This window comes from Ursus maritimus, unplaced genomic scaffold, assembly GCF_017311325.1.
Source record: "Ursus maritimus isolate PB19 unplaced genomic scaffold, ASM1731132v1 scaffold_15, whole genome shotgun sequence".
NCBI classification, from domain to species: Eukaryota; Metazoa; Chordata; class Mammalia; order Carnivora; family Ursidae; genus Ursus; species Ursus maritimus.
Genome location: NW_024423897.1, coordinates 36,509,730 through 36,536,141, shown reverse-complemented (window position 1 = coordinate 36,536,141; position 26,412 = coordinate 36,509,730).

Below are 26,412 nucleotides of genomic sequence, written 5' to 3'. Positions count from 1 at the left end.
GAAAGAGATACAGGTGCTGGCAGATGGAAGTCAGGGCCCTGGCACAGAAATCGAGTGTGAAGGGACAGGACAGGACACTGACGCCTTTGCTACCCGTGCCTGAGTGTCGTTTACCCCGAGGCTTTGGCTTTCATGTACCTTTCTCAGAAAAACCTTTCCTCCTGACCCTTCCGTAACAGTAGGGCCCGTGCACTGTTCTAACCCAGTGTTTCCTTCTGTATCACATCAGTCGTTTCTTCCATAACACAAATCAGAAGTTTTCGCTGCATTTCCCCTCTGGTTGGATGGATACCTCCCCTACTGTAAGATGCAAACTCCACGGAGCTAGAGAGCAAACCTATAAACCTACGTGGGATATCATTGCATACGCAGCCTACAGGAAGCACGTCATAAATATTTGTGAAATGAAGAGAGAGCAAATTAATGAATGAACTGTGTGCTTACTGTGTCCTACCTGGCCCGCAACAAACCCCGGTAAGTTTCAGCTCCTTGGTTCTCTTTGCAACTTTGTTAAATCTGGGGTTATCTTTTCCTTCTGTGCTCTATACCGCCTCCAAGTACCGCATGCAGCCTTCTGCCCCCCCCTTCGTGCTACACTTAATGCCGTGACTCAGCTAAATTCATCATGTCCGTGGCAAGATCAGGAGAAGCGGGAGATCCTCTCATGGACAAGCGCAGGAGGAGAAGTGGGGGGTCCTCTCACTGACGGCTTGGGGGGTTTTCAGTACACACATGGGGGAAATGATCGTATACTAGACGAGAGGCGGGAGATGTACGTTTGATGGACAAGCTCCCTGGACAATTTTGATAGGTGCCTTCTCCTCACAACTTCGAGGTGAAGTGAGCAAAATCATTCCCACAATTTTATGATTCACTTCAAGCACTTACTGCCTTCATATTACTTATTTTTAATAATCACCTCTTCCAAGTGTGAAACCCTTGACGTCACCTTTCCACTTCTGAATTCTCTCTCTCTCTCTCTTTTTTTTTGCATCAATTAAGCTTCAGGTCTTACGGAAAGTATTGACTTCTCTTTGTCTCTTAAAAGCAGCTTATTAAAATTATAGACCAAAGTGTTAAAATGTTTCTCTATTACACGTCTACGGATTCCATGTGGCCTATGGCTTTTGCTCACAGAATTGTTCGAGTAACAGTGCTTACGTATTTGTTCTATACATGCCGGGAATGACAATACTAAGTAACAGCAATATCAATTAATATTGCAGAAATGAAGATCTTTTCCATATTTTACTGGTGTACGCAACTGGAGTGTGTGTATATGTGTGTGTGTGTGCGCATGTGTGTGCATGCATGTGCGTGTGTGTGTGTGTTAAGGAAAAAGTGTTCTCACTTGCCTCTACTTCTGCTTAGTTCAGCATTCTGTTAAAGCTGATCCCCATCTCTTTCCTTGAGAAAGATGCAGGTGTAAGTTGTGTAGGGGCCAAGGCTCCCTCTCCGACTCTCATCTCTACGTGGAATTTCACTCTTCCTGAGTGGATGAGGCAGCAGCTTGTAGACATGTGTTGAGGCTCAAGGGAGATGGTGATAGGGTAGAAAGGACTCGAGCAAGAAGTTACAAGACTGTGTTTCTCGTCGCAGCTCTGGCACGTGACCCAGCAGGTCAGATTTGTTCTGTCCAACGGTTCAATAAACAGTCATTGAGGGGCGCCTGGGTGGCGCAGTCGTTAAGCGTCTGCCTTCGGCTCAGGGCGTGATCCCGGCGTTGTGGGATCGAGCCCCACATCAGGCTCCTCTGCTATGAGCCTGCTTCTTCCTCTCCCACTCCCCCTGCTTGTGTTCCCTCTCTCACTGGCTGTCTCTCTCTCTGTCGAATAAATAAAAATAAAATCTTTAAAAAAAAATAAAAAATAAAAAAAATAAACAGTCATTGAGCATCTCCTCCGCACTAGGCCCAGCTTCCTCATCTGGGTAATCAAAGAGTTTCCATAAGATGTTCTTTGTGGTCTCAATTATGTCACAAGTCTTTGACTAAAGTAAATCAAATATAAACTGGAAGAAGGAGACTCCAACTCATCATTTCTGAGTCTAGGAACTGTTTAAGCTGTGTATCAGCTGGACATATGAAAGTAAATTACGATTTATGAAATAGCAGGAAAGAATGTTTCCCTGGGTGAGATCAAGAATCATCGGGATGACAGGACAATGTTTCTTTCATAACTTAATGAAAGCCAGGGTGTGGCACCGAGGGCTGGACTATCAGATAGGACATCTCAACACCTATTAAACAGAGGGAACTTCTTGTGATCGCCTGTCCACCCAACTGAATTCACACAGGGTATTCTTAACAATTTTCCCCTTCACTTTAAACACTAAATTTAACTCAGTTAGTTTCAAGACCTCAAGACAAAATTCCCTAATGAGGAAGATATAGACCCAACCCACATCACAAAATGGGTGAGTCTAGTAAGTGTGTAACCGAAGTAGTCGGTCTCCAGATAAGGCTGACCCGTATACCTAGTGTTGCCTTTACCTAATACTTTCGCCGTTACAGGATGTTGTTGCCGTAGTGACCAGCTAAAGGAACACACCTTTCTTCTTCTGTGTTTACAATAGCAAAAGAAGAAGGACGAGGAGAAGGAAGAGAAATCCAACCTGATGAATAGATAAAAGAGAAACTTTTCTGATAAGGTTGATATGAAAGAAAGCTATCGTTTAAGACCAGCATCCCATGTATATATTTAAATAGGAATATGCTGTCAAGCCCTTCTCTGCTCTCTTGTTGCAAGAAGCAAACTCTAGCTGTTCTTCTGGGCTTCTTTTAGACTTGACTCTGACACCTATTATCATGTGCTATTGGGTTAATTTACTATCTCTGGACTTCAATTTTCTCATCTAAAGATGAAAGAGGCTGGACTCAGTCAGTGACTTTCAATTTGTTGCTAACTGCATTTTAGCTTTGTTAAAATAAAACCTGTAAAATGGAATACTTACTGAAGTCACCCTCCAGGGTCTCTTTAAAGAGTAAACGAGATGACAAACACCAAGTTCTTCTACTTGGCACTTGGGAATTGCTGGATAATGTTAAGACCACTGAGTTCAGCTTGCTCTCCCCCGTGCCCTCAGCATTATCGTCCTACGCCTTCTCTCACATTCTAGATAAATATTTGGAACTCCCATCTGACGTTCAATGAGAAATGGTATCTTTGTGGATTATTGGCCAGGAGAGAGGCAGGTGCACGTGTTAACCCTGGACATTTCTCATCAACTTTTCTGATCTCCATGGAGCCTGTCTCTGCTCTGCATCTCCGCTTTAGCCCCTGCTGCCCGGGGAGCTTGTGAATTTGCCTCAGAATGGAAACCGCCCCCGCACTGCCCTTTGCACACCCAGTTAACACATACATACTCCATTTCGTTCTTTCTCTGGGTTTCATGAACGCAAAGCAATCGGACAAAGCTGACTTTTACTGAAGATGCGGGCTAATGGAGGCAAATGACTGCATATAAGAGGGCAGCACCGGCAATAATTTAAATGGAATATTCACACTGTTCTAAAGCCCAGAGCCTTTTTCTGCCACTGGGAATTTCGCCTAGGCTCTGATCTCAAAGTCATCTTCCCAGAACTTTCTCTCCCTCACCACCTTAGCCTTCAACAACCCTCAAATTTTCAATGTTTCCAATGAAGACCAGTTTCAATTTTCACTCCGCTGCCCGAAGTGGGCCCTGCTCTGCTCAACAAGGATCAACTACTTTGTGTGTCTACAGCACAGAACACAGGCAGAAGCTTTGAAATTAAGAGTTTCTCCTTCGACCTGGTCACGGACTGTAGGCTGTGCTTCCATCCCTGGAGATAGGTGAGGAGAAAGAGGGAAGTATACAGATAGAAAAGCAGTATATTTTCTCCCTCTGCTTAGAGAGAGAGAGACTCCAGGCATATGACTTTCTTTTTTTCTTTCCAAAGTAAATATTATCATTGTGATGTTCATTATAACTGTCATATATCTGTAGACACCCAATATTTAACACAGATTAATAGCATGCTGCTTTTCCGAAGCAAAGGTAGGAGAACCTGCAGCTCCACATACTGATGGCCCCAGGCCGTCCTGGAGGAGTCTCAGCATGGCCGCCGCCACGGCCGCTCTCAAATTCTGTGCAGAATTTAGTTGCGAGCTGTCTTTCCATCCTACAACGTTTTCCCTGATACGTTTCCCACTGAGTAGGCTGTTCCCACAGTGATACGTGTGGTGGCTCTTCAGCTGCATGGATGCTAGAGGACATCCTTTAAATCCTTATTCAAATGGTTTATTTTCCTGAACATGTTGGGTTTGGTTCAATTTACTCTGGGTCCTGAGGCTAAGATCCTGTGATAATTTAGCATAGCTGGATGTGTTTTATAAAATTCAGGTTTTTTTCACTTTTTTTATTTCTGAAAAAAGTTGAGTAATTTAAAAAATAACACATAGTATTATTAAAAACAGGAAAATGCTAAAGTTATTTGAGTGTGTAGGCTTCTCCCCCGTCTCCTCAAAATAACCTATTTGTAATAACTTAAAACAACAGGGTGCCCTCGATCTTTAGAGTGCTGGCATTTCACGGACTGTCAAGAGCTTTCTTTTTAATGTAAGTGTTTACACTTGTCAGTGCTGGGAGCAGGCTGGGAGGTATAGGGCAGTGTCTTGACATTTCTGGGTTGTTCTTTTTTTTTTTTTTTAAGATTTTATCTTATTTATTTATTTGAGAGAGGAGTGGGAGAGAGAGCACGAGAGTGGGGTGAGGGGCAAAAGGAGAAGCAGGGAGCCCAATGTGGGGCGTGATCCCAGGACTCCAGGATCATGACCTGAGCCAAAGGCAGAGGCTTAACCAACTGAACCATCCAGGCAGCCAACATTTCTGTGCTTTAGTGGGCATTCAATTCCGCAGTGAGTCTGTAGTGACTGCCTGTGCTGTCATCTCTCCTTTCAAACTTGACCTCTTCCCTGTTCTTCCCTTTCCACTCCCAAATCTCCCAACGGGAGAAAAACTGGAAAGAAGGAAGAGAGAGAAGTGATTCAACCGAGACTGCATAGGAACCCTGACACATGTCAATTCTTTTTTTTTTCCTAATTCACCTCAGATTCAATTCCACTGTCTAGCCTAAGTTTTCATCCTCAACCTGTATTTGGAGACAGGTGGTTCTTCTCTATAAGCGCTTTTTAGAGTTATTGATGGTCACCTGAAAAAAGAAGTATACATTGGGTCAGCTGTTCCTAACAACTTTCTGTTTTTCGATATTCCCCAAGAGAGCTCTGGATGGCGCAGGTCAGGTTCAAGCACAAGCCCCTTTTCTTGGGGATGTACTTCCTGCAGCTAAGCTGCTCTGCAGACTGGCTGGGTGCCAGGTGTTTTGTTGGCACTGGCTGTATCAATTTGGGTAGGACACGCTCCGTTCCCTTGAGAAGCTCATGGAGCTCAATCTGTTTGTTGATTTTAGTAATTCAAGTTTCTATTCATGCCTGCAGAACGTGTATAAGTCTCCAAAAATCTAATCGAGGTATTTTTTTTTTTTAGTGTTCATTGCTATTTTTGCCTCTTTTCACTAAGTACCTTAAAATGCCAGAAGTTAAAATCCTTTTATCTCTTCTAAGACACTTCTCTTATCCTCCAGACTGGGTGGGACAATCCTCCTGTCTGTATTCCTAGCATTGTGTTTTCACGTAGCATAGCGCTTACAGCACATCTTTGGAAAGTCCCTCTTTTCTCTGGCTTCCTCACTAGATTTTGAGCTTTCTGAAGGCAGGAACTGTTTCTCAGCCTCCACTGGATCCTCCGAACCTATAACAGTCCCTGGCACACAGTAAGGCTGTGTAAATATTTATTGAATTGTTGGATGAATAATGGAGGGAAAGGGAAAGTCTCCACTTATTTCTCCCTTAAATTGCTTGTAGCTAAGGTGCTGTAAAAATAGGACATGTAGCAGTTCGGCTCCCTCTACATTCTCTCAGCTCCTTGGAGCTCCATGTTGATTGGTTAATAGGCAGGACTAAAGAGCTCTGTGAGACCAGCATCTCACGTAAGTCACATTTAACAGGGGGTTCCTGGCTGTGAACATATGATTACAGCGCTGTGGCTGAGACAGAATGGATACAGCGGTAATAAAAGGCCACCGAGTCCCCTGCCTCCACCCCACTCCACACAAGCAGTTTCCTGTTGTAATTGAGACACAAGATATTTAGAATTAATACCTATTGGCTCTACCATGTAGTGGGAGTATGACCCTGGGCAAACGGCGATCATTTTGAACCAGTTATCTCATCTGCAAAATGAGGCAACAAGAGGTAGGTACCTCATAGTGCTGTTGTGAGTAATAAAAAGTATTTACAAAGTGCTTAGAACACAGTTTTGCACATAATAAGTGCTCAATCAATGTTAGCCAGGCATGAAAGAAGACCTTTACATTTCTCTAAAAAAGCGTGCACTTTGCAATGACTAAATGTCAAAGGGCATGCTTTCTGAAATTTGTCCCTCATTTACATATGTGTAATTGTTAATAACTGCAAATCTCTTGGAGCCCAGCTGTAGATTCTCGAAAAGAAGTATAACTGCAAATTTTGATATGCTGCGAAGTGTGGCATAGGGAAAGGGGAGTGTTTCTCCTTAGGGATCATAGTAACTTCAGTCAATATCTGGTGATTACATTTGAATCAACCACATGATTTCATTGACAATACAGGTGGCTTGAAGCGTCCTAATTGACATTATCTCAGACAAGCAAGCTCTCTCTGCTGCCCCCTACAGGCGATAGTCAAACTTCTGAGAGACCTCCTCTGACCTGTATTTCCTATTTTTTCAAGGTGTGCCAACACAAGTCATTTTGGATTAAGCCAAGCAGCACGGCAAGAACTAAATAAGGAACATTAGGTTTGCTGGGTTCTATATATTTTTAACATGGATTCTCTAAAAGACTTCACTGTTGATTATCCAGTGAAAGATTGAGACTTCCCTAAATTCATTTCATGTGATTTAACCTACACTTACTGACAGTATTGAGAAATATTATATGCATCTAGACTCAAAAGCAGGCTAAAAATCATAGAGGAAAAGTAATATTGGCAAAAATATACAATACAAAATTGCTAATGAGCTGCTTGTGTGTTCTCGACAAAAAAGTATTTTTCCCCCCACTTGCTATAAAAACTTAAGCTTTCATGTTTGCATTTACTGCATTTTGGGAAAAATAATTGCTAGTTATTTTGTCACATTTCCTGTTGAGTTCAAATGTGCTTTCAACTGATTTTTTTTTAAGCAAAAGTCACTGAATTACCATAACTGTAAAGCAATACTAAAGAACCCACAGTGCCAAATTGTCTTAAGAAACATCTTTCATAGCAGACGATTTCAATTACCATAATTCTGGTGCTAATCTCAGGGTCCTCCTAGTAGTAACTGTCTTCCAGAGGAAATCTTTGTAAAGGAGAAATACATTTTTAAAAAACCATCTAATTCATGGGGATTCGCAACAAAGGAAGCCGCCACTCTTGTGATGTGTGGGCCTATGTTCTTATTTCTTATTTCTTTAAGTTGGCTGAGTTTTCCCTGGGGCAGGTTGTACCGAAACCTCCCCTTCCTTCTACCTTCAACATCCAGGAGCTAAGTAAGGAAGTTTTTGGATGACTCTTACTCTAACTCTTAGTTCTTTGGACTGATAGATGCTGGGTAGTTTCCTTTTTATTTGCTATAAAGGCCTACACTTTCATTTTCCTTAAAGTATTATTTGCTGTGTTTTTTTTCCCCCCAATTACATTGAAATATTATCCCTCTCCGATCTCTGATATGATTAATAGGATCACGGGTCCATTTGCTTGCTGTTTGTTTTTAGCTCTAGAAAACGCTCGTCTCTCTGTAATTCCCTCAGTGGGACCACAAGACTTACTGAAGACGCAGAAGTGCGGTGACTCAGGCAGCAAGCCGTTCACAGCAGAGGAAGGATTCCCAGCTAGAACAGGGCATGCACATCCATGCAAATCCGAGGTCTTGGTTGTCCCTCTTCTCCTACAAATTGGAAATCATTTTAGCTACTATCGTGTACTACCAAACCTGCGAACAGAGAGGTCGTCACGAGGCCCAGGACTGATACTTTCCTGAAGGATTTTTAATAGTTGAAATTGAAATCATGGCCAGTCTGACCTGTAGGACATTAATGCGGTATTGATAACCTCTCTCATATTGTCCTGGGATCTGGAAGCCTGCAAGGAGAATGACAAAAGCTCTTCCCTTTGAAGAGTGGTAGGACTATTACAAACTGTATACTTTGTTTCTAAAATGGGTATTGTGTTAATTTCCTATTGTTGCTGTAACAAATTATTACAAACTTAGTGGCTTAAAACAACACGGATGTATTCTTACCATTCTATAGGTTAGAAGTCTGACACTGGTCTCCCTGGGCTGAAATCAAGGTGTGAACAAGCTGCACTACTTTCTGGAGGCTTCCAGGAGAATCCATTTTCCTGCCTTTTCCAGCCTCTACCCACAGTCCTTGGCTCATGGCTTCCTTTCTTCATCTTAAAGGCCAGTGGTATTGGCTCCCTCTGTCCATCCTTCCATAGTCACATCACCCTCTTGCCACAACCAGGAAAGGTTCTCTGCTTTTAAGAACCCATGTGATTAGATTTGGTCTACTAGGAATCTTGGATCATCTTCCATCCCAATTTCCTTGACTTAATCACATTTGCCAAGTTCTTTTTGCCATGCAAGACAACACATTGTCAGGATCCAGACACTGAGACACAGACATCCTTGGGGAGCCATTACACTGCCTATCACAAGTACTGTTTTCAACACAGCAAAAGTTGACACGGTTGTGGTCCATAATGGTAAATACCCTACTATTTCCACAGACTTTCCCCAAACTTTCAATTCGATAGTTTTCTTTCCACTGAAATATAGAAGAATAGAACTGCATGTTAAAATTACTTAGATTCAAATGAAGGAATTTGAAACTAAAATAACTGTTATTGGGGTGTGTGTGTGTGTGTGTGTGTGTGTGTGTCTTTGTGTGCTTTGTGAGAGGCTATTTTAATCTTTGCTTTTTCAAAATATCTTTCCCTGTGATTGTATTCTTCATCAGATGGGTCTGATTCCAATGACCAGGGACGGGAGGCTGTACCGGGTCTGCTTTTCTTCTGACTCCAAAGCCCCAGCACGACAACCGTAGCATCTCACTTGTCTTTAGCACGGAAGACCTCATGCTGTTCAGGGATAAGTGGATTCTGACAGCTCTAAAAAAAGGACACTGTGAGAGAACAGAGTACCACGATTAGGGATGATGGCTGATTGAAGGCTTTCTGTGTGACCCTTAGGCTAGATTCTTCTCCACAAGCACGTAGGACTTGGTGCTGCATTGTCTACACTCCCTCCCGCTGCCTGCCATCCCCAAACAGAGAGAGCCGCCATGAAAACCTGCAGAAGAGAGAAAATTTGCCACTTCCTAAGATCAGCTAGGCTGACATTCAAGAATTAGCAAACTGTGTCCCTCACCTTGGCTGCCCTAAGTCTCACCCTCCTCACAGGACCTTATTTTTAAGCCATCCTAACAACAAATTTATATTGTTTTATTTCTTCCTGTCTTAGAGGTGAGGTGCCTGGAGTTCAGAGAGGCTGAGTAAAACATCTAAGGTCTCACAGCTCAAAAGCATTAGTGTTTACTAGCTTTCAAAAAAAAAATGTACAAAGCATGCTAAAAGATAAGAGAAAAACCATAGCCTGAAGAGACAAATCATCAAACCAAATTCAGCTGTGTAACAGATTTTAGAATTATAAGACAAGGAATTTGAACTAATAAAGATAAAGTAAGCAATATACTGAAACAGATGGGTAACGTAAGCAGAGAGATACGCGCTTTAAAAAATAATCAAAAGAAAATTCTAGAAAGCAAAAACACAGAAATGAAGAATATCTTTGATGCCCTCATCAGTACACTTACTGAGGAATGGGCCGTGGGGAATAAAATCAGTGAGTTTGAAGACAGGTCAATAGAAACTTCCCAAGCTGAAATGCAAACTAAAAAAACTAAAAAATAAAACAAATAGGAAATATGTTCTAGAAAATAGAACATACAAGAACGGTGGGACAATTTCTAAAGATATAACATGGACACCATTGGAATAACAGATGAGGAGATGGAAAGAACGAAGAAGAAATATTTGAGCTAATAATGGCCAAGAACTTTCCAACATTAATAACAGACCCAAACTACAAACCCAGGAAGCTCAGATTATACGAAGCAGGATAAATATAACTGAAAGAAAGAAGAGAATGAGTGAAAAATTTGAAATGTTGAAAGAAAAAAACCCCAACTTCTAGCAAAATTATCCTTCAAAAGTAAAGAAGAAATGAAGTCTTTCTCAGACCAACACAAACAGGGAACTCGTCACCAGCAGACCTGCCTGCAAGAAATGCTAGAAGTTGTTCTTTAGGCAGAAGGAAGATGATACAGGTCAGAGGCTTGGCTCTACCTAAACAAAGGAAGAGCAACAGAGAAGGAATAAAGGAAGGTAAAATAAAATCTTGATTTTCTCATTTTTTATAAAGCGAGAATACATCTGCTTATTTAAAGCAATAATAGTAATAATGTATTGCAAGATTAACACTTAAGGAGAAGTAAAATGAATGATAATGCTACAGGAGACAGGAAAGAGGAATTAGGAATAATACACACTATACAGAATGGGTAAAATCCAAAACACCTACAATCCCAATTGCTAGTGAAGATTTGGAGCGACCTTCATCATTGGTGGGAATGCAAAACGGTGAAGCCATTTTGGAAGATAGTTTGACAGTTTCTCTCAGAGCTACACATAGTCTTACTATACAATTCAGCAATTCTTGTCTTAGGTATTTGCCCAGCTGACTTGGAAATTTAGCATACAGAAAAACCTGAATGTGAATGTTTATGGTAGTTTTATTCATGAATCTTAAATGCATATTAACAAATGAAATAAGGCAGTGTTAACAGGTTACCCATTCTAAGATTCAAGTTGCATGACCTCATTTAAAAAGTTCTTTTTCTCCCCATGATATATAAATATCTTATCAATAATCACATTATAAAAATTCTATTTAGACTTCAGAGGACTTATTATTTTTTCTCTCCCTTTTGACATTCCCATATTCCAAAATCGCTCTCCAAATCTAAGTACAAAAATAAAAATTTCTCTCTATGCTTTTGTTTTCACCAACACAGACTGCAAGGAGGAAAGTACATTAAAAATAATAGAGAAGAGAGGCAGATTGATTACACTCAAAAAATTAAACTTAGCTTGATTTAAGTTCCTTGAAATGTGAGCTACTATCAATTTATGACTTTAGTATAGCTTTATCAATGCAAAAGGACCTGCCAGCCAAGGGCTAGGAAGAAGTCAGAGGAGAGTCAGAGAAGAGCACTAGATGGTTGAGGACACAATGCAGCACAGCAGATAGATCAGTCTTCCTCAACCACAGCAGTACTGACACTTCGGCAGGATAATTCTTCATCGGGGGAGGGGGTGGGGGGGTGTCTGCCGGTGCATCGATGTTGAGCTGCAGCCCCGGCCTCTACCTGATAGACAGCACTGATATCCTCCGCACACCTATGACCACCAAAACTGTCCCCAGAGACTGCCACGTGTCCCCTGGGGGCAAAATCACCCCAAGCAGAGAATCACCAGGATACGACAGGGGACTCACGGGCCAAAGTTTAGGACTCAGCTCAGCTTCTCCCAATTATTAGCTGAATGCTCTTGGGGAAATCGCTTCCCTTCCTTGATCTTTGGTCTCACACGGCGCTAAAGCGGGCTGAGCCTCTCTTACAGGATTTCTAAGTTCAAGTGGGTTAATATATGAAAAATGAATCATAAATGGTAGTGTCATTATTACAGAGTGACAGGGATATAAATTGTGGAGTGGAATTGAGACCTAAAGAGGTAAGAGATAAAGCTCCCTAAGAGACAAGACTGATATAAAGACTAACACATAGTGCTTAACTAAGGGTAATTTTGCCCCACACGGGACATTTGGCAAAGTCTGAAGACATTTTTAGTTGGCACAATTGCGGGAGGGGTACTACTAGTGTCTAGAGGTTGCTGCTCTCTGTCCTACAATGCCCAGGACCGTGCCCCGCAACGAAGGATTGTCCAGCCCCAAATATCCATGTGCTGAGGTTGAGAAATCCTGATTATAAAGTCGTGTCTTTTTAATATTGTGACAGGCATTTTTTCTTACAGTGACTCTATCAGGCAAGGTCCCGGCAGGGAACAAAAGGCTTATTCAGCTGGAATCTTGGAAGTGAATTCATAAGGAGACTACTTACCGAGCTACGAGCTGCATAGCTCGCAGAAAGCTGTTGCCTCCCCCAGGCAGGAAGAATCCAAAAGGAAGAGACCGTATTTCCAGAGCCTGGTGAGAGCTGGAGCGATGGCAGGAAGGGCGATTTGCCAGGGGCTGTGTCGTAAGTACTGCCAGAATTTGGTGCTGGATCAGGAAGGGAGCAGGGTCTGAGAGGTACCCCAATCTCTCTCCTTCTTCCCCCTGATCTCCCACCAGGCCCCATGGGAAGCCAGAGGACAAAGCCATCCAGGGATTGCAGGCTTCAGGGGTCATGCCTCGTAGCGCACAAAGCAAGACGGAGAAGAGCTGACTTACCTGCAGGGAGCGGGGTTGGGTGGGGGGACGGCAAACACAGACTAACCAGCAGAGCGGCCTTTCTTTTTCCCTTAGCGTGCATCTCTGCTCTCTACAGTCAGTGAAAGGCATGGAGAAGGAGACTAGAATCCACAGTGCTAACATCTGCACGCAAAGGTAGTACCGTTTCCCAGGCTGGTCAGCTCCTCTTCCAAGCCATTGTCATACTCAGCAGTTCTAAGCAGGATACCAACTGATGTACCAGTCCGATAGTTCACAAAGAACTCATGCCCCATGGTCGCCTGCTGCCGATTTTGAGGCCAGAATGAGTATTATGGCTACTGTAGATATGGGTTTATTGATAAGGTTGTAGATAGAAAGAGGACTGGGTTCTAGCCAACGAGTCAGGGTTGAATGCAGGTGCGTTCGCCACTAGTTGTGCGCTCTGGGAAAATCCTGAGATTTTTCCACTTGCAAAATGGAGCAACTTCCCTGAGCTGCACGGGACTGGAGAGATCAGCTAGCTCCATGTGAACAATCTGAGGCCCTGAAGGGCGAAGAGAAAACATTGTTTATTCTAGCTGGCGCCTTTCTGGCAACTGTGGCAAAGAGCACATCAAAGCAATCCAAAGCCCAAAGCAAAAACTTTGTAGCTGCAGAGACACTCAGGGGGCCACAAAGAGCATTGCACAATTTGACCAACCAAATGATTAAATTTCATTTTTCTGTCGGCATAAATATGTATTGAATGCTGACTATATTCCGGGGATTATGGCAGGCAGCTAAGCACCCAGAGATGTCAGGGTCAAGTTCTGTCTCTTTTTTTTTTTTTTTTTTTTTTAAAGATTTTATTTATTTATTCGACAGAGATAGAGACAGCCAGCGAGAGAGGGAACACAAGCAGGGGGAGTGGGAGAGGAAGAAGCAGGCTCATAGCAGAAGAGCCTGATGTGGGGCTCGATCCCAGATCACTGGGATCACGCCCTGAGCCGAAGGCAGACGCTTAACCGCTGTGCCACCCAGGCGCCCCTCAAGTTCTGTCTCTTAAGGAAGTTCTCAGCCACGTGGAGAAATGATCTATCCTCATCATATACACTGTCAAGGGTGTTTCTGTTTTATTTGTGTTGTTGAAGCAATACGACAAGCTTGACTCATGAAAGATTGCCAGGTAATGAAAATCTGTCCTGGGCCCCTCAAAACCAGCATTCTCGCCCTAGAAAAGTCATCTTGCTTTGGGGATTATGAGCTCTGTGCTGTGAGCGTCTCAGCCCACTGGGTGCTGGGATGTTGTCTTGTGTTTTCTCTAGCTACTCTTCTCAGATGTTTTTAAAGTTCCCCATACATGCGTAGCACCCGTCTGGTGTCACCCCTTCTCTCCAGATCCTGTACACTCCCCTTCGCCTTCACTCCGCCTGCTCTGGAAGTCTTTCCTCCTGCCACCTGCAAGTGTGACAGTCTTCCCTGTTTCAGGTAATGCCTGTGTTCTTCTGCCATCCCTGGGGCATCCTCTCCAAATTTATGGCTCTTTCAGGGCTGGACTACTCAGATCCAAAGTAAGTGCCTTTTGGCTTTGGAGCTTCCTTCTGCAGAATCGTCTTTTCGATTTTCCACTGCATGTCTCCCCTGCCCCCCCCCCCCATGGCCTATTGTGCCTGCAAACCCGCCTGGCCTGACTCCTGGACCACACAGGGCAGCTCGGCAAGAGCGCTGCCTAGAAAGTGAGGTGAGGGCCAAGGGCTCAGCCATGAGCTTGAAATGGGCCAGCCTTCTCGAATCTTGGGCCCTGACTCAGTCCTTCTCATGTTGCCCTCCTAGCCATGTTCTGTGCGATGTTGTTGAATATTTACTATCTATCTCACTAGCTCTTTCACCTCTGAATTACCCAATGATGTAGCTGGAAGTTTAGGGCGCTCAAACAAAAATGTTTGGAACACATTATGTTTATTTAATTGCAGAACAAAAATGTCTAGTCTCCTTGAAATTCAGGTGCCATTTAAATAGCGTTCATAACCACAGAAACCGAGGAGAGTGGAGTAACCAGCAGGATGTTTCTGGTTCCTTTAGTCACTAGGACCACGTTATTAAGATGGAATGATACCTCATGTTCCCCTGTTTGCCCTTAGTTCTCTTTTGCCACCTGGGTCCCAGCATCATGGAAAGGGTCTGGGAGAGTCTTGGTCAGAAGCAAATTTTTGATAAACTGGGTTTGTGGAGAGTAATATGTTACACATTTCTATTAGCAGTTATCTGTTGCTGTGCAAACTGTAACCCCAAAACAGTGTCTTTTTTTTTAGTTACTATAAATAAGGTTTTATTTATTTTTTTTTAATGTTTTTTTTTATTATATTATGTTAGTCACCATACAGTACATCCCTGGTTTCCGATGTAAGGCTCAATGATTCATTAGTTGCGTATAACACCCAGTGCACCATGCAATACGTGCCCTCCTTACTACCCATCACCGGTCTATCCTCTTTCCCCCACCCCCCTCCCCTCTGAGGCCTTCAGTTTGTTTCTCATAGTCCATAGTCTCTCATGCCAAAACAGAGTGTCTTAAAACCATAAATGTGTATTATCTCATGCAATTTCTGTGAGTCAGGAATCAGGGATCACCTTTGCTGAGAAGATCTGGTGGAAAGTCTCTCCTAAATTTGCAGGTAAGATGGAAGCGACCTGCAGTCGCCTGAAGGTGCTGGGGCTGGAGGACCCCACTTCCAAGGCGACTCACTCACATGGCTGGCAAGTTAATGCTGCTTGTTGGCAGGGGAACTCAGTTCTTCCTCACAAGGACTTCTCCAGAGGGTTGCTTGAATGCCCTGATAACATGGTTTTTCCCAGAGTGATCCGAGAGAGCAAGGCAGATGCTGCAATGTTTTTAACGACCTAGCCTTGGAAGTCACATGCGGTCATTTCCAGAATATCCATGAATCCCAGGAGTCAAAGTTCATTGGAGGCCATCTTGCAACCATCATGGAGGGCATCTGGGGGTTTACTAGACATCAACTACGTCTAGTGGCATTCAGGGCTTTCAATAAAATACACACATGGTTGAGTAACCAGTTAACATCCTGGTAATGAAAACATGCTGGAATATCGAAGTATGACTCTTAGAGAATTGAATTCATTACAACCTTCCAAGGCTTGTGAGACAACACCATTGTCTAACCAAACTCCATGAGTTCTTGCTATTTTCTTTTTCTCATGCAGTTAACAGTAGAAGACTCAAGTCTCAGTCATTATAACCTTGAAATTGTTACCTGCACTTGTGGTTCAGTCTTAAATTCCTGTCAGCAACATCCCTAAAGATTAAGAACGTTTTCCTCTTCCAAACAGCTATAAAAATCTATAGATTGCTGTTCCCAGGAAGCAACTTCAATGGCAGCTGTGTTTCTGTCCATACTGTTTTTAATTTGTTGAAGTGAGCTTGCTTCCATGACATAGAACACACAACCTTCACTTCCACACTGTCCCTCTGTATGCGTGGTATCACATTTCAGTCCGTATGTCGCTTCCCAACAATTAAAAAGAGTTTATATTTTATGGAAACCCCACATCCACTTTCCTTTTAGAATGGTGTTTTAGTTAAATATAGGATTTCTAAGGTGATGGTATTCCAGGTACAATTGGTTTGCAAGGGACCTTTTCCTGTTCCACTAGAAAGATCGGCGTAACAGGCTTTCAGACTGTCTGACTCAGTGCAGCCTGTGGGAGTAAGGGGCCAAGTGGGAAAGGACGGTCCCTCATTAAGTTGCAGAATGAGAAGCTGCTTGAGAGTCATCTTCTTTAGCTCAATGTCATCCCGATGACTTGATGCCCGGTTTGCAGATCTGCTACATTAATTTTCCAGGTACCCCGACTACTCCACATCATTAGAACCTAAATTTTCCATCTTTCTATAATGTATTGCTCTCATAGGGTATTTATTTGGCACCTTTAAAGTCATCCAGCAAAACATTCATAATGTCCAGAAGTTGGGCCATACCTATTTTCATTTACTACCAAAAATATCATTATACTATTTTTGCAGTCAACTCTTTGAACTCCGTCTCTAAGAGCTTTGGCTCCAGAGTCCAGCAGATACAACGTCATGAGAAAGTCAATGGGAAGGTATGATCTTGGAATCTAAATGAAGTAACACTTATAATCTGAAGGGCTTTCTTTCCCTGTCATAAACGGCACCCTGGCACCAACACTGAAGAAACAAGCCCTAATTGATGTCATGGCAAGAAGCCAAGCCAAAAGCTTGTTAGTACAGAGCAACCCTCTTAACCATCAGGGAGAGGCTGTCCATACTGGCTCACGTCTAAAACGTTAGCACAGCCTTTGCAGGCAAAGGGGGTCATACTCATAAAAACTTCGAGTCACACAAAATGGAATCAACCATAGCCTTCACTACAACATAAGTGAACGAAACATTTTCTTCTAGAGAAAATCACGTAATGAATTCCATCTGTGTGTAGTTAATTGGGGTAGTTTAAGGATTCTAAAAAAAAAAAAAAAATCATAAATACTGGTGAGTTTTCCTTGGAGAATAGAATCAAAGTCATCACTCGGGGGAAATTATAATTAGTATTACTTACTAAACAAGCAGGGTTTTTTTTATTATGAAGCTTGACCACCATTTTATAAGGAAAAATAAAAAGAAACAATAGCCCAGAGCCAAGCAAACCAATTATTAGCAACTATACCAATGAGAAATGCTTAAAGTCTATGAAATTTAGATGCTTTGATCAAATATTTAATAAGAAACAAACTAGTGTGTGATATGTCATCCTACAAATTCATTTTAACTGATGTGTTCTGCAAGGAAGCAATGTTAGAATTTTTGTGAAATTAAGCAATTTAAATTGTTTAGCTGGATTTCAAAGGTTTTTTTTAAATAAAAAATTAATAGGAAGATGATTTTTTAAATAGATTGAATACACTGGGTAAATGTAGTACACAGCAGTTTACTTAAGTGACAGAAAAACACACTGGTAAAAAAGGATCGGCATAATCATGTTATAGTTTTCCCTGAGTATTTTGCAATCAAACACAGTCTGTTCCACTGAAGGTTTAATCAAATGAAAACACAGAGTGTAGTAAAAAATCACACACTGGGGGCGCCTGGGTGGCACAGCGGTTAAGCGTCTGCCTTCAGCTCAGGGCATGATCCCGGCGTTATGGGATCGAACCCCACATCAGGCTCCTCCGCTATGAGCCTGCTTCTTCCTCTCCCACTCCCCCTGCTTGTGTTCCCCCTCTCGCTGGCTGTCTCTATCTCTGTCGAATAAATAAATAAAATCTTAAATAAAGAAAAAAAAGAAAAAAAAATCACACACTGATTAAGGGGAAGAAGGTGGCAGAAGACCCTAGTAGCATTTATTAAACTATATGGATTATGAAATAGTTTTTAAGGCATGCTGTGTGGTGGTAGAGAATATGTTCCACAGAGAGCAGCCTAGGAGCAAGAAGATTTGCAATTTAGTCCTTGTTTCACTGTGTATTAGCTTGTGACCCTGGACAGGTCACATCCTTTTAAACTTGGATTTTTATTCCATAGAGTTGATTTTACAATAATTATTTTGTCCATTTCACAGGGCTGATGTAATGATCAAATGAGATCATGTACATGGAAGTATTCGTAGACTCTTCAGTGCTAGATGCATGTAACGTATTTGTATTGTTTTCAAGTATACAGAGTAGTAGCCTAACCCACTGAGCAGTTGCCTGGTACCGAGCTTCAGGGAATTTACTTTAATGAATACTTGACTATAATTTCAGTTAACAAATCGGGGCATCCAGGTGGTGCAGTCGGTGAGCACCCAACTCTTGGTTTCAGCCCAGGTCATGATCTTATGGCCGTGAGATCAAGTCCCCAGTNGATGGGGGGGGGGGGGCTGGACACGGGGTCTGCTTGTGATTCTCTCTCTCCATCTGCACCTCCCACTCATACATGCATGCTCTTTAAATCTTTAAAAAAATAAATTAACACATCAACTTTGTGTATATAATTACTGCCTCTTAAATACTCAAAAGTTGTTTCTCTTGAGTGGGCCACCCCCTTCGTGATCTTTTCTTTATTATAATGAATATAACCATCTCTTTTTACATTAATAGTAAAAAGGAAAATTACAATTCGGCACCTGCCCCTTCTGTTGTTTCAATTCATTTATGAAGTAAACGGTCACTATGTGCTAAGTCTGTGGGAAATCATCCGATCCATCTGTGACTCAAAGAGCTTTCCACCAATGGGGACACAAGCTCCCACTGCCCATAACTGACTATAATACAAAGCGGTTGAAAAAAAAATCTGTAAGAATGACCCGAAGTGCTGTTGATGCTCTGGGAAGAAATTTTATTTCTAGAGAGAGATTTAAAGCATTTTATAGATTTGGTAAATAGCATATTCTAGGCAAACAGAGCACGAGGCAAAGAGCGGTCTGATCTGGCTGGAAGATACTTCAGGTGGGGGAAGAAGAGGGTATTACCTGGCTGAAAAGATAGGCTGAGGCTACCCCAGGAAGGAATTGGAAAGCAAAACAGGCAGAACAAAAAGCCAACAGGAACAGAAGAGACACTTTTTTTTCCTCTTAGGAGATTGCGTCATAATTGTTCTTATGACAGAAACAGTATGGTTCTGGTATGGGGGAAATCCTCACAAAAGGACACAAATAAGCAGAAGATGAAAATAACCATGTAAGTCTCACAACGACTCTGTTGTCTTCTGATCCACATTTTACAAATTGAGAAATTCAGCTTAGAGAAGGTAAATATCACCAGGTTCATGGATATGGACTGAACTGTGTCCCTCACAAAATTTGTATGTGGATGCTCTCCCCCCCCACCCCCGGTATGGTGGTTCTCAGAGGTAGGGCCTTTGGGAGGTAGGTTTAGATGAGGTCATAAGTGGGGGGTCCTTGTCTGTTGAGATTCGTTCTCCAATAAGAACAGACATCAGAGAACTCTGTCTCTCTCTGTGTCTCTGTGTCTGTCTGTCTGTCTCTGCCTCTCTCTCTGAGCTCTAACAAAGAAGATGTCATGTGAGCCCCCAAGAAGAAGGTAGCCATCTACAAACCAGAAGAGAGATCTCATCAGAAACCAACCATGCTGGCACCCTGATCTTGGAGTTCCAGCTTCCAGAGCTGTGAGAAAATAAATGTCTATTGTTTAAGCCATCCAGTCTGTTTTGGTTACGGCAGCCCAGGCTGAGTAATACACCCACGTGGCCGAACGTCTGGGTTAAAACTCAGGCTCATACTTTTAACCTCAAGATTAAATAAAGGTAATATAATCTATCCTCCCAAATTAAGACAAATAATAATTGTAATAATAATTGTAGCTAAACTGTTCTTAATACATATATTAACTCATTAAATCCTTACTATGAAGTGATGAAGTTGGTTCTATTATTATTCCTTAATACGCTGACAAAATAATTTAATAATCCATTTATAAAAGTAAAATTCAAACCTCAAAATAAATAAGAGGGAGCGACTAACAACCTAAGTGGAGACACCCGCTTAACAATGATAGATTGCATTTAATATATGTACATGCCTCTAAGTGAAGTTTTTTGTTTTATCTTTTCTTCTGTCTATAATTAATTCCTAGGCTGACAATGTCCCTGGAACAAAATTTTTGTCATCTCACGCTTCAGATATTCATGGTGAAAAATTATAATGGCCTTGAAATAGAAGAATCCAGAATGTGCGACAGGCATATCCACATGGGACCGACTGGCTCTTAGAACTGTTTATCTGTTTAGAAACCTGAACTTGAAGCTTTGCAGGAAAATTCACAATCAGATGCCTGACCATCTGGGCTTCTGCAGCACGCACAGCCATCGCACAGGGCTAATGATCCGTCTAGAGAATAAATTATCTTATTTAAATAAATACCTGTCACAGTAGAAAATTTGCCTCAGGGGAAAGATATGCACATATTCATCAAGTTGGGAGGATTACAAAAGGGCCAGGAAGGCATAATTAGCAGGAAGAGAAAATATAATGATATGAGGGAATGTGTGAAAGAACAGTTCTGATAAAAGTACAATTGTTTCCAGCAACAGGAAAGATCCATTCAAACAGAATAAATCAAAGATTTACTTAATCAAATCCACTTCTCTCTTCAAAGTTTCCTCCCCCTACCCACAAATCTTGTGAATTCTCTCATTTAAAAGTGTTTCCTATATTCTTTATTTTGTTTCAGAAAAACAGCATTTTGATTTTAATGAAGAAAAATCTCACACCAGGCCCTTTCTCCAACCCCACAAAATTAGTTCTTAAAAGTTAAACAATTACAACTGTAATTCTTGTACAAAATTCATAGCTGATCCATCTTTTAATAATAACTGCTTTAACCAAACAGCTTCAGCACCTAGGAGTCAATTCTTTGTCCAATAGTATCAACCAACATGGTAGATCTCACATCCATAAAGTGTATCCAACAAATGCGTGTATTCTTGCATCATAGCAAGAACAGATTAATCACAGAATAAAAATAACACAATGACACAAATTATATTTATAGAAATGTCTTCAGGTAATGGATACAACAAAAGAGATTCCATTTCCCAACCTATGTTCTAAAATAATTGAGATAAGACAAAAGAATCAGCAGTTGGAGACCAAAATAACTCCTCTGTAAGAGAGATCTGTGTGTGGATTTCTCATTCTGAACTTCAAGATTAGACAGGCTTACAAATCAGCATGGGACTGGAAATAACTCTCAACCTGCAGGGGTGGGGCCCTTCCCTAAATGGGCAGAGTCAAGACTGATTCTCCACAGGCAGTTAGCTCTAAAGAAAAAAGCAAAGGAAGGATTTCAGGGGCCCATGCCTCCTTCCTCTATTCAAGCTCAATCATCAGTAATGTCTGGGAGTGTACAGAACGGCTTCTAGTGTTAACTCATGTGAAGTTTCCCTACGTGGAAGGAAAGATCAGAAGTCAGGAAGAAGTGTTTCCCTGTTCACTATATATATTGCAATAATTTTTGAAATGTAATCTCACCAAAAGATACTTGAACTAACAACTCAAAGAGTTCATCCAGTCCCAGTCCCCAGAACTTCCTATGTCATGCAAAAGGTAGTTATCCTATTCAGTGGAATTCCAAGAATAAATATTTAGTGATTCCAAAGATAAAATAAAAAAAAAAATAATTAGACCACTTTCCACTCAGTATGATGGTTTTAATAAAAACTACAAAAAATAACATGTGTTGGAGAGGATGTGGAGAAATTAAACCATCGTGCAATGTTGGTGGGAATGCAAAATGGTGCAGCTACTGTGGAAGACAATTTCACGGTATGATATTGTGGTTTATAATAAGAAATATATATTTGGTCTTTGTCCCATATCTGGCATAGGGCTCCTATAACCCTAGGAATTTCCTAAATGTTGAGAGCAACAAAGCTGTCTCTTATTATGTTAATGAGATGAATTTTGGATCCTGTCTAAAAATGGGGGTTGGTTGCCAGGAGAACCAACCATGTGAGTAGAAGGTTGGAACTTTCAATCCTATCACTCAACCTCCAGGGAGAGGAAAGAGCCTCAAGGATGAATCAGTCACCAATGGCCAACGATTTTATCAGTCATGACTGTAATGAAGCCTCCATAAAACCCCCAAAAGACAGGGTTTGGGAGAGTTTCCAAGTGAGTGAACACATGGAGGTGCAGGAGAGTAGCACGCCCAGAGAGGGCAAGGAAGCTCCACACCCCTTTCCCTATACCTTGCCTAATGCATCTCTTCCATCTGGCTCTTCTTGAGTTACATGCTTTTATCAAAACCAGTGATCCTGGGGCTCCTGCGTGGCTCGGTTGGTTACGTGTCTGCCTTCTGCTCAGGTCATGATCCTGGGGTCCTGGGATGGAGCCCTCATTGGACTCCTTGCTCAGTAGGGCGTCTGCTTCTCCCTCTCCCTCCCCCCCTACCTTCCCCCATGCTCACGCTCTCTCTCTGTGAAATAAATCAATAAAATCTTTAAAAACAAACAAACAAGAAACCCAGTGATCTAGTAAGTAAAATGATTTTGCTCTAGAAAATTAATTGAACCCGAAGAGAGGGTCATGGGAACCTCTGATTTATAGCCAGTTGGTCAGAAGGACAGGTAACAACCTGGACTTGGGTTCTGAAGAAAAGATTCACAACAGGGGCGCCTGGGTGGCTCAGTCTTTAAGTGGCTGCCTTTGGCTCAGGGCGTGATCCTGGCGTTGTGGGATGGAGCCCCGCATCAGGCTTCTCTGCTGGAAGCCTGCTTCTTCCTCTCCCACTCCCCCTGCTTGTATTCCCTCTCTTGCTGGCTACCTCTCTCTCTGTCAAGTAAATAAATAAAATCTTAAAAAAAAAAAAAAGATTCACAACAGCCATACTCTCAGTTGTAAAAGAGAAAGAACACTTCATTGATATTATAAAAATCTAATAGAAACAGAAAGAAGAAAAGGGAAATTTGTGCGTAGATGAGGGCAACAGTAAGCAGTAAAGGAGAATGAGACGGAGTTACATCAAATTGGGTACTTAGCACATCCAACCTCGCTAGCTAGGGAAGCCCCATGGAGAGCCAGGCTGGAGTCCTGATTGAGAGGCCTGGGCAAAGCGTCCTCCCCTCAGGTGACACTTCCAACTGACCATCCCCGGAAGGGCTGTATTTATAGGACAAATGATAGGGTGTGAAGTTAAACATCTGTTTGCCTATGTGCAGTTTGGAGGGAGCTGCATTTCTATTTTATCATGACTTTACATCTTCAAGTAGCCTGGGCTAGGTGTGTTTGCCTCCCCTCCCATTCCATTCTGGGGGGCCAGCCCAGCCTGGAGCCAGAGGGGATGCAAGGCGATATTTACAGCTCTTGGCATCCAGACCAGAAGGGCCAATTCTGACCTGGAGACCAGCTAGTGTCAACTAATCAGGCTCCCAAGGTCACTTAATGCAGCACAAGGCTCACAAACAACAATTTTTTTTTTTAGATTTTATTTATTTATTAAAAAGAGAGAGAAAGAGAGAGTGAAGAGAGAGTGAGCACGAGATGGGAGAGGGTCAGAGGAAGAAGCAGACTCCCCACTGAGCAGGGAGCCTGATGCAGGGTTTGATTCTGGAATCTTAGGACTCTGAGATCATGACCTGAACTGAAGGCAGATGCTTAACCAACTGAGCCATTCAGGCACCCCACAAAAAACATTCCTTAGCCTGCCCTCTTATGTGCAGGTCGGGGTGGTCAGTTAGGCAAGACAGATCTCAGAAACCTCACTCCATACAGTACAACTTGTGACTGACCTCTGAAGTGGGGAGGGCAGAAAGACTTGTAGGACTGAACACTTAACCTGCGGAATCTGATGCTACCTCCGGGTAGATCAGAATTAGGTTGAATTCTTGGACACCCCACTGGTATCCAACAATTGTCTGTTGGTGTAGTGAATCCTCGTGTCATGCTGCAAATTGACCAACTGCAAATTGGTCCTAGGACATTCAAATGAGACAGTTCCTCAAAAAGTTAAACAGAATTACCGTGTGACCTACCAATGATAGTCCTAGGTATAAGTGATGGCTCATTTTATGTGTCCACTTGGCTAGGCTATGGTGCTCAATTATTTAGCCAAATGCCAGTCTAGATGTTGCTGTGAAGGCATTTTTCAAACGTAATTAACACTGTAATCAGCAAACTGAGTAAAACAGATTACCCTTCATAATGGGAGTGGACCTCATTCAATCATTTGGGGTTTTTTTATTATTATTATTTTTTATTTGTCAGAGAGAGAGAGAGAGCAAGAGTGCATAAGCAGTGGGAGTGGTAGGAAGAGGAGAAGCTTAGTGGGGAGCCCCATGTGGGACTTGATCCCAGGACCCTGGGATCATGACCTGAGCTGAAGGCAGTTGCTTAACTGACTGAGCCACACAGGTGTTCCATTTTAAGAATTTTTTAAAATTATTTTTTAAATTTATTTGTCAGAGAGAGAGTCATTCAATCATTTGAAGGGATTATGAGCAAAGACAGAGGGTTCCCAAAGAAGAAAGAATTCTCCTCGATTAGGCAATATAGAAACAAGCCTTACCTGAGTTTCCAGTCTGTCAACCTGCAAAATTCAGACTCAAAAGCCTTGCCTGAACTTCCAACCTCCTGGCCTGACCTACAAATTTCAGACTTCCCAGTTCCCATAATCATGTGAGCCAATTCTTCAAAATAAATCTCTCTCTCTCTATATATATATATTTATATATAGAGAGAACCTATTGGTTTGATTTCTCTGGAGAACTCTAAGATAGTATGTACCCAAAAGAATTGAAAACAGACACTCAAACAAATACTTGTACGGGAATGTTCCTAGCAGCACTCTTCATGAGAGCCTAAAAGGTAGAAACAGCCCAAATGCTCATCGGCAGGTGAACAGCTACACAAAACAGGGTAACCCATATACTGGAGTATCGTTGACCCATACAAAGGAATGAAGCACTGATACATCCTACAACATGGGGTGAACCTCAAAAACTTACGCTAAATGAAAGAAGCCAGATGCAAAATGTCTTATATCATATGACTCCATTTATCTGAAATATCCAGAATAGGGAAATCCATAGAGACAGAAAGCAGATTGGCCATTGCCAGGGGCCGGGGATGAGGGGAATGGAGGTGACTGCTTAATAGGTATGTGGATTCTCCTTGGGGTGATGAAAGTGTTTGGGAACTTGATGAAGGTGAATGTTCTAAATGCCACTGAATTGTATGCTTTCAAATGGTTCATTCTATGTTACACAAATTTCACTTCAATGTCAAAAAAGCAGTAGAACTTGGTGATGAATTAGACCTAGAAGAGCAGAGGACGGGGTGAAGAGGAAGACGCAGCCAAGATAGGTTTCCGGCTGAGTGCATGGGGGACCGATGATATCATGAGTAACACCAGGAGATGGGAGTTCAAAGAACAAGAGGGTTTCTGTATGTCGACACTGAGCTAATGGGGCATTTAAGTGGAAAGATGCTGAAGGTGTTTGGAACAACTGAAGAACAAGGTGGATGACAGATTAGCAAAAGTAGTAACTAGAGAGGAGAAGAGTATTCCCCTTGGACATCTGCCATCATTGGACATCTCATTAGTCTCCTGGGATTCTTTAAGAAGGACACCTCTGCACAGTGATTTCTGTGTAAAGATACTACGATGATGGGCACTCTAACCACAAAAATATTAGCTGTAAAAGCATTTAAAACAGTAGTAGTATTCCTGACATTTATATTATACTAACTAGAATACTGTATGCTCTTCATTAGTATATTACATAGCTGTCTCATTAGCATAATAATAGCAATGATTACATCTATTACATGAATGCTTTTAGAATGGTTTTCCATGCAGCCAGTGTTTCCATCCTAGGAGGTGGTGCGAAGAATTTGAGACTCAAAGTGATGCCTTGCCCTAGATCATGCTGGTAGTAAGTGGCAGCCTGGCTTTCTCCCCTTCCAGCTCCCATGCTCCTCATTCTTCTTTTAGAATAGAATTCATCCTTTTGGGCAGTCTCGTGTATTCATTCAAGTCCTTCCATTTGCCTTTGACCCATTACCAAGTCCTAAAATGCTAGATATTCAGAGCGATTTTATAATACAGTAAGTCTAAAAAAGCTATTTGTATCATATACCTACTTCATGTAAGTGTAAGATTTTAATTTAAATACCTGCTGCAGAATTTATGAACTACTACAGATAAATCTTTGGTAGATATAACTTTGGGTAATAGCAAGCATTTCCAACATTTTCCTTGCCTAATCATTCTTTTCTGTCAGGAACTAAAATAAGGAGTTTTGAACCAGCCTTAATGCTAATTTTTACCTGCTGGGTGATTGGCAAGTAATTTATCATCTTC